The sequence below is a fragment of the Asterias rubens genome, chromosome 21 (assembly GCF_902459465.1).
Source record: "Asterias rubens chromosome 21, eAstRub1.3, whole genome shotgun sequence".
Classification (NCBI taxonomy): Eukaryota; Metazoa; Echinodermata; class Asteroidea; order Forcipulatida; family Asteriidae; genus Asterias; species Asterias rubens.
In genome coordinates, this window is record NC_047082.1 from 9,861,600 (window position 1) to 9,879,736 (window position 18,137).

Below are 18,137 nucleotides of genomic sequence, written 5' to 3' on the forward strand. Positions count from 1 at the left end.
AGCACTCCAAAAAGCCCCCCCGTTGCCAGAAACAATGTTTAAAGGATGAACAACGCAGGTGTTCAATTACCCCTTTGGATATCAATGCAGCCAAAAAGGCACGTTGCAGCCCCAAACTAATCTAAGATTTGACATGTCTTACATCCAATCGAGGACAAGGGTCAGAGGAAAGGTCCCGTTCCTAATGGAAATTTTTCCCAAAACCTGATTCACAAAACCAGTTTGGTTTGTATTTATTTTTTCCAGACGTTTTATATTTTTTCCAGACATTTGTAACGGGAAAATTGTGTAAAAAGATGAACAACTTGTGGCCACATCAGGGTAATTCTGATGATAAAATATGTACAGAAAACAAATATTACCAAAGGGTGAACTCATTTATTTTGAAATAGGGAGCTAGGATACTTTGGTAATGGGATTTGGTTTGTTGCACTTGTTTCATCAATATTATAGTCTCCTCAACTTTTCCTTTTCGGCCTGCAGTGTTGAGGGTGCCCCTTCACCAAACAAATACAACCTCGACCCACATCCACCCACTACGGTACTTACAAAGAGAGGAAACCTTTGGTAATTTGGTGCCCCCATTGAGGGGGTACCTCGACACTTGCCCCAAACTACACCTGATCAGGGCCAGTTTAGGCTTCCGGCTTCAGGCACCGCGTGCAAAAATACACGCTGCTGCTCCAAAATGCATAGGATAAAGGCCGGTGCGCTTCCACCGGGTACGCAGCGTGTGAAGCCCAAGCAGGAAATGGAGCACAAGCCGAGGTTTGAGAAAGGCCCCGTGACTTTGTTTTTATTGAAAACTATAGACGATGTGACCTATGTTTACATTCAAACCGCCCTCTGTTGACAAAACGCTACACGTCATGTTTCGCCGGGCAAAAAGACGCGTAGTCATGGTAAGATTGCGTGTACTTTCTAGCTGGCTGCCAAAACACAAAGGTTTTTCCCGGCGGTATGCGCGCAAATCATGTTATGGTTTTCGAGTGACGTCAGAGGTCACATCATCTATACGGGAGACCATTTCAAACTTTTACTCACACTTGCATCAACAGTCTACACCCATGACTTACAATTTAGCACAACATTTTTTTTAACTTCATTTATTTCCAAATGAAATATCGACTGTTAATTTTGTCCATACATATTTGTGGTAAGATTATTTATGTTCCAAATTGATTTTGTAAATTCGTTTTAAATTAAATCTTGTTTGCCTCTTTCTCTAATACAGTCTCTGACTTTTTCCAGATGTTTATTACTTGTGTCAATGTTGCCCACTACACAGCTTATTAGGCTTAGACTTGATTTCAAGTCTGAGATTGTGTTTTTCTCTGTATCAGCCACGTAAAATTGCCCCCAGAGATTAGCTATCACACTCCTAAGACGAAGGTTAATCCGTGAGAGGGCGCTATTTCAGCCAATGTTGAATGGCTATCACCTAGACTAAAAACCGCGTTCACAGACTTTGAACCAAGTCTACATAAAGCTGTGTTCGAATGAATCGACAATCGGCTATGGCTGTCACTGTTGGCTTAAATGACAACATTGACAAATAGGACTTGTCAGCATAGCCACAGCCTGAAGCCATTAATTCGTACAGTACAGGACCCAACACACAAGGAAACTGATACCCAAAGTGGCACTACCAATGTGGTGTTGAAGCCAAGTGAATGGACCGATCCGGCCTGTCAATCAAACTGTGCGCGTTCACCCATTTGACCAATCACAGCAATGATTGTGGTCGGACAAACTCGGTTATGCGTGCGCGTATATTTGGCATGCGCGGCAGAATCGTGCAGAATGTCATTGGGAGTGCTCGTACACGTGTCTTGCTCACGTGCACGGTGGGCGGAGCTTAGTGGAAAGCCGGAACGGTCCATTGGGCCAATAGAGTGCATGTGGAATGACTCTAGATAACATTTTGAGATCGACGGCAACTGTAACCTTCTTGAAAAAGTAACTGTTTTATGCAAGAATGTAATTCCATTAAAACTTGTTTTGAGAATTGATTTTCGTTCTGGCGATCTCTTGAATAATATGGCACTTTTAGACACCCCCACACCCATTTTTCCTACTCAAGAAAAAAAAGTTCTCAATTCGTGGAAAACAACAGAATATCTCAAAATCCTAAGTGCGTGGACATCTATTGTTCTCAGGTCCGCACAGTTGGTCTGTAGTGCTTGGTTACCCCACCAGTGCCAAGATGCTTTACAGTCCATACTCAACTCGCCAGATCTCAACCGGTGTTACACATGCATTTTTCCTCTTTGGTTGAGGGCGTGGCAAATCTTGCTTACTGTCATCAAAGTTTACGACCACTCTCTGACTCTCCTTCATTCCGGGGCCCGCCTCAGATTGATGTGCACCGGCTCGGGAAAGCGCTTGGCGGGCGGGGGTTTTGCTTCGCACCACGCCGTCATTGTAGTGACCATTTGAATCAATGTGGGAATTGCGTGCACTGGAAAAGTTTGATCTGACATGATGATTTTCGCGGCTTAGATAATCGCCTATGTCACGATTTTCTCGGTTTGGGTACTCAGTTTTCCGTCCTGGGGTCAACCATTCCTGTCTGGCCAGGGCTTTCTGCTTGGTGTACCTTATATCTCCTTTCTCCAATTCAAAATAGTTTTGGCTCCTTTTAAAGTTTGTATCTTTTGAAGAGATTGAGTCCAAGTTTGATTGTTTGTGTTTATAACCAGGGACCAGGTGAGCTTCGTTGTCATAACTTGTCACCATATTGTAGTTGTCTGAGGCTTCGATGTCTTGTTCCTGCACTTCTTTTCTCTGTGGTCTTGGTTTTTGATTTGTTCGATGGACTGAACTGTTTGATCCATTTTGGTTCTTGTGTTCCATGTCTGTCGACATGTGGCTGGTTTTATTCTCTGGTTTCTCTTTGACAACCAAGAAGCTATTGTAACGTGAACTTAAAGGCGATGTTTCCTTTGTTTTATCCCAGTGTGAAATAAGTTTGTTATCAGATTGTGTTGGACTGAAATGATGACTCGTTAAATCATCTGCAACCAGAGAGGTTATACAAGTGGCTTTAGTTGGGGCTTGGAGGACACTTCCTTCCTCCATGGTTGGGGCTTGAATTTCATCATCAAAGACTTCAAAATATTGTTGCAGTTCGCCCACACTGCTCTTTTCTTCAGTTATTGTGCTGCTGATGCAATCACCTTTGGTTCCACTATCTGTTACTTCTGTGGCGTCAATATCTGTTGGTTTTTCATTGTATCCCGGACCGGGCAGGCATAGCGGGCTCTGCAGTGAAATCGCATGGAGTGGGCTAGGGTACCGAAATGCCCTCGAAGAACCCATGTAACACTGGGATGCCAGCCCCGGCTGTCCCTGCAAAGAGAAGTCAATCTCATGGACAGATCTCCTCTTACGTCGGATTAGCTCCTCCTTTGAGATGGGTTCTGATGTGTTCATGTTGTTTCTTGGTTCCGGAACTGAGGTTGATCGTATTAAACACGGTCTTGGTTTGGCAACAATCCTAGAACCATCCATAGGCTTATACCATGGAGGAGACTCAGGACCAGTTTCACCACTGTAAGACAACTTTCTCGCTGTTTTCACCGACATGGATCTCTTTATTCCTACAGATTTAGAGTCATGGTTATCCGACGCGATTACCTTTTCTGCAGAAAAATTCCACGAGAGTTTCGCGCTGGTAATCGCATCATAGTCTGGCAAACTCGACGTTTCAGCTTGATTTCGCACTAGTCTTCTCACGTCACCATCAAGCGAATACGCACTTAGCTTTCGACCAGATTCCTGTACCTGCCGACGTACCTCACAACTGGTTGTCGTTTCGGGACAACTAGCCGAAACTTCCGCCGCGGAATTCTTGCGAGACTGCACGAAAATGTCTGTGCCGAGTGCCTCAAAGAATCCAGAACTTTTCCGACTAGATGTTTCCGAATTGATGATGCTTGCATCGGGTGCGTTGATTACTGCATCAAATACTTCCAACTCCTCAACTAAACCTCCCACTAGTTGTGTAGGGTCGGTGAATGTTCCTTCATTCTCTTGTTTCTGCAATGAAATGAAAGGAGACTTTTGTGTGAGGCGATATCATTAAACAAAGGGAACGAAAGATTAAACACTGTGGTCGAAGGTGATTCTAAGAAAAAATACAATGGATGTGAAATGAGAGTTTTAAGATAAACATTTCTACGATCTTTGCATACCATGCCGTCTAGTGGTAAGTTCGCGGGGGGGGGGGGGTCAGTTAAAAGGAATACAAACATTTATTCTTTCGCCGAAAGTTTTTTGTTGTATAAATTTTTTTGTCTGTGTACGAATTTGGACAGATGGTGGTGTTTATCAAAACAAAAAATATAGCATTAAAACAAATATGTCACAGACAATTCACAAAATAATAAAATGTTAACACGCAGACTGTTTGGATGATGGCTGAAGTTTACAACAAGAAGAGATAATATAGGTTTTCTCGGTCATATTTGGCAAATGAGCAGTCAATTTCATTTTCATGCGTTCAAATTAAAGCTGTTTTGCCTTTCTAGTTGTTACTGCGTTTCAAATTCAGAATTCAGCCATTCAATTTCGTTTTGAGTCTAGTCAAATTCCTTTAGCACTCTGTTCAATTTAGCTTATCCCCGTCATTCTTTTTCGTGACACACACGTCACAAGAAGCGTCTGCGAATGTGAATGCTGCTTTGATGAATAAATTGTTTAATTGAATGATTATTTTCGACTAATCATAAAACGAAATCGCATGACCCTTTTTAGTAGCGTTCGATTTCGCGCGAAATAGAATAGCTTGGTGGTTAAATTGGCTGCTCATTTGCCGAAATTGACCGAGAAAACCTATATTAAGATATGACAATAACATATCCAACCCCACCCTATGCATTCGGATGATTCCCTACCAGCACCATAAAAATGTTACATATAAAAAAAACCGATTCTTTGTTTCGTGGTCACACCTAATGAATCGTTCAGCTTCAACGCCCACCCCCCCCCCCCTAAGAAACCTGAAAGGCGAACCACCGATCACCCAAGATTAGCTTTCAGATCGTGTTTCGGCTGCGAATGACCGCAATGTATGCGATAAAATTCTTCATCTCTATCAGACTAATGAAGTCATTGTGCTACCTTGATGTGCGTGCGAGGACAGCGTCTAAGGTTTCTTTCGAAAGTTCTTTTCAAGATCTCTTATAAGAGTCAATTAATATTCCCACGCAACACTCATTGGTCGTCCATTTTGTAATTGTGGAAAGGTTTTAGTGTTTTCATGAAAGCTGAGGTCGGGACAATTTTATCTGAAAATAAACAAATTGGAGGTTGTTGAAAACATCACTAAAAACCCTTGTTTTTATGTAGTAAATTCCTTTAACTATTCCTTATTCGTTTTCAGAACTTTGTGCAATTCTTCACACAGAGTCAATTAATATTCTCGCGCAATACACTCATTGGTCGTCCGTTTTGTAATTGCGGAAACCTTTTTTTTTTTTTTTTTTTTCATGAAAGCTAAAACTTAAACTAAACAGGGTTGTTGACATAAAGTGTATGAAAACCATGCATGACTTCCAATAAATATCCCTCGTTTATTTTCAGAACTGTGTGCAATTATTATTCACAAAGAGTCAATTTATGTTCTCACGCCATCACTGATTTGCCGTCCATTTTGTAATTGTGGAAACCTTTGAGGTTTTAGTGTTTTCATGAAAGCTGAGGTCGGTCGGGAACATTTAATTTATCTTAAATTAAACAAATCTAAGGTTGTTGAAAACATCCTTTCATTGTCTTGTTTTCATGCAGTAACTTCAAATCTAGTTTGTTTTCAGAACTTTGTGAATACCTTCACAAAAAGTATATTAATATTCCCACGCAATAGACTCATTGGCATATAAAGTGTCTGAAAGCAACACTTTATTAACTTGTTTTCATGCATTACTTCAAAAATATCCCTTATCTGATTTTAGAACTTTGTGAAATGCTTCGTGAACAAGAGTCAATTAATTTCCACACGCGACAAACGCATTGGCCGTCTATTTGTGGAAAACTTGGAGGTTTTTCGTTTTCGTGAAAGCTGATGTCGGGAACATTTAAAATTAGACAGGGTTGTTGATATAAAGTCATGAAAACGTCAATTATTTAACAATTGTTATCATGCAGTACTTTCAATAACCATAACAAAACTTGTAAAAAGTTTCGAATATATTTTAAAAAACAAACCCCCAAAAACATAGAATTGTCAAAGGGAAATCATTTGAAACTCTTTCAAAATAAAAAGATTTAAATAAAAATGTGGCACTTACATTTCCAAAATCTGCTTCTTTCCTTTCCTCACTTTTGCGTTTATCCTCCTCTTTCTCCTCTCCGTCTTCGACGCAAGAAAGAGGCAAACACATAGCCTCCATGACCAGCTGTTCCTGTCTCTCACGCAGCATATTTAGCTCACAAAGACCAGCACTGACCGCTTCCAGCCTGGCCTGCAATCGATGACACCGCTGGAAAGCTGGTCTATGAGATGACGTCTCATCATCAGATGATGTTGGGATGTTGCCTGTCGAGCTATCTTGGTAGCTCTTCGCCATGCCAATAGTTTCCATTTTGAAATCAGTTTTTAGCAGCAAGTCTCTAACAAATCGTAGTGGTCACAATACAATGTTCACCAAACCATAGAGCAATGAACAGATCAAACCCTCAAAACGTGTTGGGACCGTTGGAAAACAAAATGGCGGGTTCTGGATATCCAAGTTTCCAATCTAAGTTTGGTAAAGTTTTTACCAATATCAAAGGGGGGAAATTTCCAAACAATTGATCCCAAGAGGTAGACTGTGAATTGACTACACGGTAAGGAGGACCTAACAAAGTGACGGGACAAAAATCCAACCTGTGGGTCTTTTTCAGATTAAGTTGTTACGAAAGACCAGTGTATTAATTTCAAGTTTGCGTGTGTGCAATTAAGAATGCGTAAATAATAGATGTATACATTATAATGGGTTGCTATTTTTATAGGTAAATTGATATGGCTATTGTACACCTGAGAGCAACTATACAAAGGGTATATTCAGATTAGAGGAGGAAGTTGCGTTTAAAGCATTGCTCCGTGGTTAAAGGTATCCATGGATACATCGTGTTATTTTCTCCGTCTTGTTCCCCCTTCCATAAATAACCTGTAGTTTGGGCAATTTTAAATGTATCCACTTTTTTTCATACTCTGAACAGTATTATTACTATAGCATACATTACAAAGACCACGTAAGATTTGCAGTTTGGTATGATTGAAACTTGAAAGGCATACATACTTACTTTAAAAGGAGGCGACACAATTATGAGTGAAATCTATTTTTACGGTGTGTGCTCTGATTAGTTTAAGTTTGCAAATATTTTGTTCTAGCGCACAAAAGCAGTTTTTCCGAAACGTCGGCCCATTTTAGCCTACAACCTTTCAATTTAAACTCATCCATTTGCAAGGATTAACATAACATCTGAAAAGGTTGAGCGTTTGAGTTGAGGACAAACTGCACTATGATCGATTCGAAACAAAAAGGTACCAACTCCAAGCTAGTAACTTTTACAACAGCGACCTCTGTTGACGATAAGTGAAAATGAAGGTGGCACAAGAAAATCTGCCCTCATGACATCTAAAAGAACCCACGCAAAACTACATCCACTAGTGGATCAAGCTCGTTTGAAAACTAACATCAAATTATAGAAGAATTTTACTTTTCATTTTCGTTTGGTTTACCTTCATTTGACTTTGTGCTCACCATAATTTCTTAAATCCCAAAAGCAAACAACTTTGACCATAACTTTATACCTCCATGATTTGGCCATATTCTATGATTTGCTTTGATCATGCTTTGATAGAGCAATGGATGAAGGAATGATAGAGCAAATAACAACTGACCTTGCTGCATGGGCAGACGTACATAATTCAAACTCATAACCTCTCATCCTTCGCTCCAACTTTACACGACAGATACAAAACATGGAAGCCCATACAGTCGGTGTAAATTATCACCATGTAATGCAAGGACATTCTATAGGTTGTCCCACAAGTCTAGACAAAAGACAGATAATAAATCCGAGTTGACAATCCCGCTAATTAAGAATCCGTGCTATTTGAAAGAAACTGTGTTTTATTGCTCAGTAACTTCCCGAACACCAAATTCCAAGCCACCTTCAGACCGAAAACAAGCCCGGGCGAGACTGTCTTTGCAGACCCTGAGGATCCCGGCCCTGGATTACAAGCCAGATCCCCGATTCTGATAAACCATGGACAAATGCATCATGGCATATCTCTGAAATCTGGATGGGGGTTGGAGTATTGGCTTTTAGTTGTAACCTTGGGGAAAGACCGCCACGGTCGGTAACAGTCTACAAATTACCACCCCAGTAATTACGTCACCCTCTGTATGAATGGATCTGGATTGTGTACCGGAAATATACGTGAAAACTTATCTCTAGGCCTTTGGACTTTTAGACTTGGATAAAAGGGATGTTATGGTTGTAAATTCATTCCTATGATCCGATAGAATTGTACTTAAACTCCAAACCACACTTAACTTGACAGGAAACATTGATTGATTGAGTGTACTTTAAAACTTGATTTGATTCGGCGAGTTAAAAGGAGGGTTAATTTATTTTCCTTTTTTTAGTGTAGTTGTCGTACCCCCTGATGAATGGAATGAGCCACCTGTCAACGAACAAGCGGCACACTTCAAAAGCACGAACCTTGTGTTGTGCTTTTGTGGCGTGTGTACAAATTGTGAGAGCGCGGTTTCGGTGTGCCGTGTGTGTAGTGACCGAAATATCGTCTGCTAGACTGCCCTAATCTACCGAGTTTCACACACTGAGTTTCAGGGCTATCTGCAAGTTCTCACTTGGAAACTTTGTTCCTATCTACGCAATAATTCACCCTCGTACACCAGGCTTTTCAACATTTGATACGGGGGCTGTAATAGTCTACACAGCAGTTGAGTTAGCAATAAACAATAATTGGAGACTGTTGTGTTGTGTTCAAGCTCTATCCCAGAAAGGACTTTCCAACACTTTCATTGCACGGCACCGGTACGCAGTTTATTTCAAGTTCAATCTCCACTCTGCATTGGACTGTAACGGGTTGAAGCTCCCATGATGATGATGAGACTTCTGTTAATTCTGACGGGTATTTCTGTCGTGTGGCAGTTTAGAGTGCGACCAGTGTCGGCCCAGGAAACCTCAGGTAAATATCATCATCTTTCTTTTAGCTCTGTGGTTTGCCGCGTGCCACTTTTTTTTCACAGCCTTGTGGTTTTTCTCCTGTTGGTTTATACACCGTGTATATGGAGGCACCCTTCACCGTGTGGTTTGAACTTCACTCTCTGAGCCATGTGGCTTCTTGTGCGTGAGTACACCGCATGTTTGTACCCTGGTTTTGACACGGTGCAGTCATGCTCCATAGTACAGTTTGCAGAAAAAAGGGGAAACCTTCTGTATCCTGCCACCACTTTTTCACTCATTCCTTACAAAAAGGAGTATCTAATTTTTGAGTAAATTAGTAGTTATTAATTTGAGTTTATTCTTTCAGTTTTGTTTTGGAAGATTACAGTCTTCAATTTTCTTCACATCTTTAACAATCAATTACCATGGCAACCTTACACTTTACAGTTTTAATTTTTAATTAAATGCGCTTAAGCTTAAAGGGTTCATTGAGATGTGATTGGTTTAGGTAATAGGAGCTCGGTTGGGGGAGATGGATGGGAGGGGGGGGGAAGTTGGGAGGGGGGAAGTTGGGAGTTTTATTAGATCGGAGACTGCCGGGGTTGAGTTGATTGTAGTTGATGTAGATAAGGCGTAATCAGATTTGGGGGGGGGGGGGGTCCAGCCTCTTGTTACGTTACACTACTGCCCAGAACTATTGACCCCCTTGTTACTCCCCCAAATGAGATAGAAAAAATACAAAAACTATACACTTGAATTCAAAAGCTCGAAAAAACTATGTCTTCTCCCCCCCCCCTGCCCCCACAAATAAAAATATCTGGTTTAATATGCCACTGAGCATTTGCTTCAGCTGTCATTTAGTTTGCATTGTAATAAATTGTTTTGTTCTTTTTGAAGGCACTTTAATCAAAATCCGGTTTCAAAATGTAGGGGTCACATTCATAGGATTGTAATTGATGAACACAGTATGTGGAGGTTAACATTACTTTGTGTGCTTTTGAACCAAAGAAAAATCCATTGTCGTACAAAGATTTGTGGACCCAGTTTCTTAGATTATCCCATTCTTTATCGTCAAGGGGCTAGGTATATGGGTAAATTGAGTGGCCATGTCATCAATAACCATAGGCTTTCTCTATGCAATAACACACACGAACACTGAACGAATTATGAATAAGAAAATGGGTTTTCTTTAAACCATGAGAAGTGTATTGAGGCCATGCCACTGTAGAATACCGCACTAAATGGAATGATTTTGTCAACGTCAAAGTCCATCTTTTGTGTTTCTTGCTGAGTTATTATAAGACCAAGTTGTGAAAAAGTGGGCTTTTTGTGACACCACTTTGCTCGGGTGACTAAGACCCTCACCAGGTACCTGGTATATTATAACCCTCGCCTGCTGTTCAAAGAAGTGTTCACAAGAGAATTTTCTCTTTATTGACTTAACGCTTCATTGATCTGTATAGGAAACCTGTTCACTTTTCTATTGATAGGCAGAGAATTTTGCACTTTATGTTCAAGTGTTGTACAAAAGTTATGCCTTAATGCAGAATGTAAGACTGAAGGTAGCTCTATTCAAACAGCATGCTTTTACAGCCAACTTGTGGTGTTCACACAGAATTCAAGGCCGTTAAATGTGAATTTCTTTGACTTGGCACTGGGGGGGGGGGGAGGGGGTTGATATTGAATTCTATGATTGATCGGTTAGCGAATGGGAACTCTCATTGACTTTACTGTTTAAGGAAACATTAAATGACCTAGGAAAATGTAACGTTTTGTTACAGTTGTGTACATGTGTAAAGGTTAGCCTGTTTCAACTGTGAAAGGTGTCTTAACAATGCGGTTGGTAGAGTTAGATGCTGTCCATGTACGAGAGGGTGTAGCACATGTACACATAAGTTATGCACTTAGTACTACTGCAGTCACATTTGCAGTCTCTATGAACATTTTTGGCCATTGGTTTCAGGCTGCTGGGGTCTCTAATGGGTTTAAAACAATAAGAAGAAAAAGGAACAGTTTTGAAGTCGTTTTACCACAGATTCATTTCATTTATTTATTTATTTGTTTGCATTATTCTTTTCTGATTCTTTTTCTGTGAATATTCACAGGTTATATACCCGTGTCTGACCCAAACCATCCCAAACCCTTCGAAATCCAACTGCATGTTTTTTTCGTTTTTTGATTTAATTATGTTGGCCTCTAGGTACCGGGCAACCTCGGTAGTCTAGTTGGTAAGACACTGCTCTAGAATTGCAAGGGTTGTGGGTTCGAATCCCACGTGAGTAACATGCCTGTGTCGTGTGATATTTTTTTCACAGGACTCGGGAAAGTACTGAGTATACAGTGCTAACACACATCGGTGTATAGGTAAACAACCAAAATTTATATGTTGGACTCCCTAGGAAGTGGCCTTGTTCTTCTTAGTAAACTGATTAGGCATACCACCATAATCAAAGTCAGTTTTGGTGTAATTCACACAATTTAACTGGGGTGCCTTGCCTAATTTAAGCATGGTTGTAAAATGTAGCAATGTTTGACAAGATTTTGCAAAAGAACTTTAACAGTAGAACAAATTGTTGTCCGATACACAAGCTACATTTTGTACAAATTACAACCATGCTACAATTTAGCAAGGGACCCTTGCTAAATTTAGCAAGGGACCCTTGCTAAGTTGCTGTCGTGTGAAAGGGCTTTAGTAAATAATTTAAGGGAAATGGTTTGCTAACACATGATGATTGTATACTAATAAGCCTGTATAAAGGGCAACCACTTTGAGGTAATGACACTAGTTTCTTAGATGTCTTGAAGTGGTCCTGATTTTGGTGGGAAACTTCCTAAGACTGTTGTTGTTGTTGCTGTTGGGCAAGTAATTAATTTTTGTAATATTCCACATTGAAATCGCAACTTTTCTCTACATAAAGGGTGATCTGCTTTCACGTAGTAAGAAAAATCATGTTTTTGTTGAAATCAATAACAGAAAATGTTTATTTTGGATTTTTTTCGGGACTGCTCCAGGGGACCATGCATAACTTTTTGATATTGATAATTTACACCCAAAATATGATCTCTGTAAAATGAAAATATTTTGGAAACCCCTGACCAAACAAATCCTATAGATCCCCTCCGGTTATAAAGAGTTCTGAGGGCTGTACTGGTGTGGCCAGAGAATAATAGCCCGGCCCAACTTGGTAACTCTTTTTACTGTTGCTTTGAAGTTTACATTATACCAGTAAGAAAACACGCCACTGCTAAAGACTTTGAGACCGTGTTATAATAACCAGCTTTTCAACCCAACTCTTGCAAATAACTTGTAATAATGTTCACAAGTTTTTACCTTTCCGGAATGCATCCATGTGTGAGCTGTTTGTTGAAATAACCTATTCCCTATTTTGAGCTAAGCCATATAAGGTTTGCTATTTAGAGCTGACGGCCCTTTGTGTGCACCACTGAAATCGTGTTGAATTTTTTTGCCTTCTTTTGAGGGGGGGGCTGAGACCATAGAGTATGCCGAGACTCTCTCAATGCTGACCGCAAAATGCCCCCACTTTACCATAGCCAATGAGCTCCATATAAATTTCTTTAAGAGGGTTTGTCAGGAAAATCCCTTATGAAAACAAACTACCTTTTTGGCTTGATAAAGCTTTACATGTGTGTAGGTTTTATGAAAATAATGGCACATTTCTGAAGGATTTATTTTCCATGGTGTGAAAATTCTATGATGACTGAATAAAGTGAGGTTTTTCATAAAATCTGGAAGAAATAACCTAAACTATTCAACTAATAAACCAAGTTCCTCATGTGTGAGACCATGGGTGCAGGGCTTGAATGTGAGGGGAAAATAATAGTTTATTGGTGAAAAACTGTGTTCTCATTTGGATTCTGGTCTTTTCTCATTTTGTTTCGTGACTTAAAAACAAAATTCTGGCCCAAGAAATATTTTGAGCTTCAAACCCCATGCGGTCTTGTTGATAATTTCCCAAAATTTGAGGCCTAATTTAGCATGTTTAAATTATATTTTAAATGTGTACAATACATGGTTGTAAATATTTAGATACTTAATTCACTTGGGGTTGTGGTGGTGGGGGGGGGGGGGGGTCAGAGGGGGTTGCTGTTGGTCCAGTCAATGGAAAGTAATCTTGGCAAGAAGTTGCTGTCTGAGTTGTTGAGACAAGATTAGGATAGGAAGCGCTTGTATGAGTCGTCAGTCAGCCTTTATGACAGCTTTCTTTAAAGTTGAGAGGGTGGCCAAGGGTTAGGGACCACCCCAGGGTCTGGTTATGTTTAGACACAGGTGTTTTCTGAGAAAAGAAAACAGAAGTTGCTTTAATCATACAGAAAGGACCAAGTTTTGCACAAAAATTTCTTATTGTGAAAAACATATTCACACGATGTAGTACAAAAAAGACCTACTTCTACTTGTAACTCTTTTTATGGGGATTGGAAAGGTGTACAAACCTTTTAAACATCATTCGCTTTATAAAATATGTGTTCTTGCAAAAAGATTTTTCATAAGAAGTCAAGTATTTCTTCTCCTTTAGTCTTGTCTCTGGTGTGCAGTTTGGTGGTAAATTATAACAAATAACTGTTGGTGGCCAGTATGGCCAATTCAACCGAAACTCTTATGGTTTACCACCACCAAAATAAACCCCTGTTGTGTTTAATTGCTCCATGGTTTAATTGTATCAAATCTTCTGGGCCATGCCACTTTTGGATCAGTGATCTTCTCACTGTTGATATAATTTTCTGCCTAATTACTGTTAGCACTTTGGCTATATATCACAGGAGATAGAGCAGTGTGTTAATCAAAGGGCTGTAGTGTGCAGAGGAAAGGAACACAACCCAACCTCTGTTTAGGATTGTTGACATTTTTACTGATGGTGTTTGCCATTGCTGATTACACACACACCTATGTGATAAGTTTCTTCCTTCAATTTGGGACCTGTTGCCAAGAAAGCTTGGAATGTGATGTTACTCTCATGACTACATCCGCATGGGAAAACTTGAAAGGCCTTAATTTCACATGAGAACTAATTTGGCAAAGGTCCCTCGCAAAATTAAAGTCATGGTCGCGAAATTTTACAAAATGCATCTTGTGTGAAAAGGTTTTAATAACAGGCACTAGTTTTTGTGTGTGAAATTATTTCTCAGTACATATTATATGTTGCCCCACTACGAGCGTCAAATTTTTATCACCAGAGTCAAGCTGCAAAGATGCAGTTTACAAAAATTAAGGTCTTCAAAAATAGTCTTCATCTTTGTTATTTACTCAATGCAATAGCATTGAAAGGGCGTAACATTGGCAGCCGTGGCTCTGGCTACGATTGTTGCTAAGAAGATCCTTTACTTTACTTTACTCCTGGGGTGTCGTGGCCGAGTGGATAAGAGCACCGAACTCAAGCTCTGATGCTTCTGTTCAGCAGAGTGTGGGTTTGAATCCCGGTTGTGACACTTGTTACCCTGAACAAGACACTTAACATTAATTGCTTCTCTCCACCCAGGGGTAAATAGTACCTGTGAGGGCAGAGATGGTTCTTGTAATTGGTTAAGCCGATTAGTGCATATACTGCGCACAGGCTGTATACTCCCCAGGGAGCTGAGATGGTATAAGGAATGGTTTAAGGCCCAGTGACCAGGGGTAATAATGTCGGAAGCGCTTTGAGACACCCCTCGGCCGTGAAAAGTGCTATATAAAAACGGTCTATTATTATTCATGATGATGCGGCAATCCAGCCTCAGATAAAGATGAAGCCACAGATTCAGTCACGGCCAAAGAACTGACAATGTAACGGGGCAAACCTTTTTCCCTTCCACCCTCACTTGTACCGCTGGAAAATAAAGGCTTCACTGTAACCAAAGTCCCACAGGAGGGAGGGGAGTGTTGATTCATCAAAGAGTGGGGGGGGGGGGTTTCTATATACTGACGACTCTAGTAGTAACTTCTAGCTTTCTTCTTGGACTAATTAGTCTCACCCCAGAGCGAGGACATGGTCAACAAGTAACACTTTTGAAAGGTTTCCCTCAGTGCTGAGTTGAGATTGCTTTTTTCACTGCCATTCCAGCAGTATTGACACACCAGTAATTATTTCCGGTGATCCATGTCCCACTGGTTAAAACACATTGGTTGAAGTTAAACACCTTAAACAGCCCCCAGTGGTTGACAAACAGGAACGTGTGGCTGGTAGCGGAATTCATCAACAGTGTCCTCCTCCCATGTCTCGTTGGTGTCTTGAATGCCCTCCTTTTTTTTTTTGGGTGTCACTCTTAAACTCCACAAATTGATCTGGAAGCCCCTGGTTGATGGACAAGAAGACACATGCAGTTTGGGTGCTTCTTAAGATCTCTGTCCTTAGAGTTTGTAAAATCCAGTATAAAACATAACAAGATGTGACATTCTGGGAGTGAGTTGATGGCGTATATTTTCCCACTCATTATCATTTGGTTAATAGTATGTATTTTAATTGGTTATCGCCATATAAATTTGGGGCAGAATCATACATTTGTAATGATAGTGTTGAGTATATGCAGCACCAGAAGTTATTGTGAATTGGTTATTTTGGGATTAAGTTTCTTTTAGTAACACTGAGCAATATTTCCTCTCTTTTTTTCTTACCTGAAGTTAAAACAGACCATATCCTTGAAGAATATTGATATTGAATAATCCTTGGAAAATGTTGAGGTTCAATGATAACCACACATTTTTTTAGTAGAAAAAAAAAGGCTCGAAGCAAATAAATCTTTGGCCATTTGACAATCCTCTTTCCCTGTCAAGTAAACCCATAGAGAAAGGACCACGGAAATATACCTCACCTTGACTATTTCCCTGGCCAACCTAACCAAGGATGTTGACCTTTAAAATCCCATAAAGTCCTCACCGCCAGTCAAAACCCTCTGGGATTTTGGCGCCCTAATACCAGTGGTAGAACAACTGAGCCGGCCGGCTCCCTACTTTGCAAGGAAACTCCCACACGTGTGTAAGAATGAATAGGTACAATAATGAATGACTGGGGTTTAACAATACCGAGCATGGCTATTCAGATTGAGGAAAAAAAATTGAAGCTATACCACTGACTTTCACAAGGGTCTGCTCTGCTGTCAACATCGGAAAGTCTATCAAAAACCAGGAGTTTGAACCGGCAGTCCATTGTATTTGCACAACACCCCTTGCAATATTTGTAAGGGGTTAATCAAAATAATTGGCGTTTATTAAGCTGAGAAATTGGCTGGAAAATGATGGTATTGAATTCATTAGATTGCTTGTGAATACTCTAGCTGGGTCTTTCATAAGTGTCAGGCTATAATGCAGCCTGACTGATCTAAAGTGCAAATAATTTGGCAAACCCTGAACTTTCACAGGTGTATAATTATTTTAGTACAGAATGGCATTTTGTGGCTTTTATTTTGCCTTCGGACTTTGAGCCGATCGATCGGAGGCTTTCAGAAGTTATCAAAGTGCTTGAGGTTTGAGTATTCATTGATAAATAGAAATTGTCCTGATATTGTTGGCTTTCAATGTTCATATTCTTGCCACTGTAGTTATTAAACAGGTGTGTGCCTGCAGAAAATCAGATGGAAGGATAGGCACACTAACTGTGAGTTTTGTCCAGAGGGACAAAGTAATTGACTATTGAGAGCATTCTCAGTCTTGATGTGAGCATTCTCAGACTTGATGTGGACAAAATCTTTGGGCAACTCGCTGTCTTTTTAATAACAATTGAATTCGTATGAATTGAACAGAAAATATGCTACCTCTGAGACTATTCATCTGATAATTTCTCGTCATGTCAGTGCAAAAACACTCATTTTTTTAAGAAAGATTTTTATAAGTAGGTTTCATGCAATGGGTTTGAATTGAATGCTGTGTGGTTTGTACATCCAGGATTATGTAGTAAAGACAGACCTCCCACCTTGAAGCTATATATATATAAAATGGTTTGCATCCATTGGTTTTTAAGGTCTGTTGTATTTCTTCATGTGGCTACCTTTTTCTCATCATGCGAAAAAGAACATCGTCATTCTTGTTGCCAAAGTGTAGGATGGATTCTGGGCCCAATTTCATAGAGCTGCTAAGCACAAAAATTTGCTTAGCATGAAATTTCTGCCTCGATAAAACAGGATTACCAACCGAAAATTCCACGTGATTTTCAGGATGAGCAAACTTCAGCCGAGTACTAGTAACAAGCAATATGCAACAAGAAGAAATTTGGTTGGTAATCCTGTTTTTATCAAGGAAGAAATTTTATGCTAAGCAAATTTTTGTGCTTAGCAGCTCTATGAAATTGGGCCCTGGTTAACCCTAGTTGGATGCCAGTGTCTATTGCACTGTGTCATATCATATATTCTATCTAAGTTAGATTCTGGTGTGTATTTTGCATACCATCGTAGGTGAACTTGTTTGCAAGTTTGTAGCAGAATTTAAAGTAACTTGGTACAGCAAAGCTGTCAGTTTATGTAAGTAGAGGATTGGAATGCATTCCTTACCATGGATTATAAATATTTAATTTGAACGTTTATTTTTGGAGCAAAGCTTATGAACAACTGAGAATTCCTAACTAACAGAGAGATAGCTATATGACTGAGCAGACAGAGTGAAAGCTTACTATAGTAACCAGGCTTAAAGGAGAGCTTTGGGGATGTGAAGGTCAGGTCTTTCAAAGAAAAATAGAGTCAGTACAACTGGTTTGCTGGTGTAGAGTCCATGGATTGAACATGAGTGATGTAATGCAAGAAAAAAATTGACAGTTCTCTCAGCTATTTAACAAAATGTATATTTAGCAGTTCTTGCAAAGCGAGGTAAAAAGAAAGGGAAAAAAAACTGAAACCATTTCAACCATCTCCCTTTTTATCATTTTCCCTGACTACTCAAAGAATGTGGTTTATTACTCAATCTACCTTATTCAGGGTATACTTATACCTAGATTGGACCCTGTTTTATCCCGATAAGGGTGTTCAGGATCCCA